The 906-nt window shown below is 37.4% G+C and overlaps 1 non-coding gene across 1 annotated transcript; it reads right to left on the reverse strand.

Moving 5' to 3' along the window:
• Positions 1 to 412: 412 nt before the first annotated feature.
• Positions 413 to 485, reverse strand: trnav-aac (transfer RNA valine (anticodon AAC)). The gene has a single exon. It is a non-coding gene; the product is annotated as a tRNA-Val (tRNA).
• Between the last annotated feature and the right edge of the window lie 421 nt (positions 486 to 906).

A 906-nucleotide genomic window follows, 5' to 3' on the forward strand; every position in this document is an offset into this window, starting at 1 on the left:
AAGTTGTTCTTTAATCCATGGAAACTCATCATTATCTTGATTATTAATAGTGTGGTACTAACAATCCTGAGTTCATGGTTTCAATCTACATACTGGCCAATTCAAATATAAAGTCTTTCAGACAATCAACACTTCAAAATAAAAAATGGTGCAAAAATAAAATAAAAAAATTTAATGAAGATGTCAGGAACAGAGACAAATGGTTCTACTGAGACTTAAACTCAGATCCCTGGATTCAGAGTCCAGAGTGCCAACCATTACACCATAGGACCACCAAGTGGCATTTGAAGTAAAGAAGCCTCCATTTCAAAGATGCCTACAATGAAGTCGATTGGCAAMAGAACCGTCAYGAAAATAGAAGACTCTTGTTGTCCCACTACTACAACCTGTGAGAAGCACAATGTACAAACCCTGTTTCTGTCTGGTTTCGAACCAGAGACCTTTTGCGTGTTAAGCAAACGTGATAACCACTACACTACAGAAACTGAACTTGTGTTCCTTGTTTCAGTTTGAGGTTCCAAATGTGAAGATGTCAGATGCAACGCAACAAGTTTCCACAGAAGCTTTCACTCAGCTGCCTGGATTCAGAGTACAGACAGCTTCACCATGGAAGCCTTGCTGACCTTTAACCTCCTCAATGAGAAGACTGCATTGTGTATGGCTGGTTAGCTCAGCTGGTCAGAGCAAGTGGTTCATCATGCAAAGGGTGTGGGTTCAATCCCCGTACTTTCCTATCAGACAATCATCACTTCAAAGTGGAGAAATTGTGATAAAATGAAAAAACAAAATTTCAATGCTAAAATATTTTGAAAAAAAAAATCATCCTCAAAAATAAAAAAAGGTTTTAAAATTAAGTCAACATTTCAAAATGAAAGAAAGCAGGAAAACATACCTCTACAAATGTTG

The sequence above is a fragment of the Poecilia reticulata genome, linkage group LG12 (genome assembly GCF_000633615.1).
Source record: "Poecilia reticulata strain Guanapo linkage group LG12, Guppy_female_1.0+MT, whole genome shotgun sequence".
Classification (NCBI taxonomy): domain Eukaryota; kingdom Metazoa; phylum Chordata; class Actinopteri; order Cyprinodontiformes; family Poeciliidae; genus Poecilia; species Poecilia reticulata.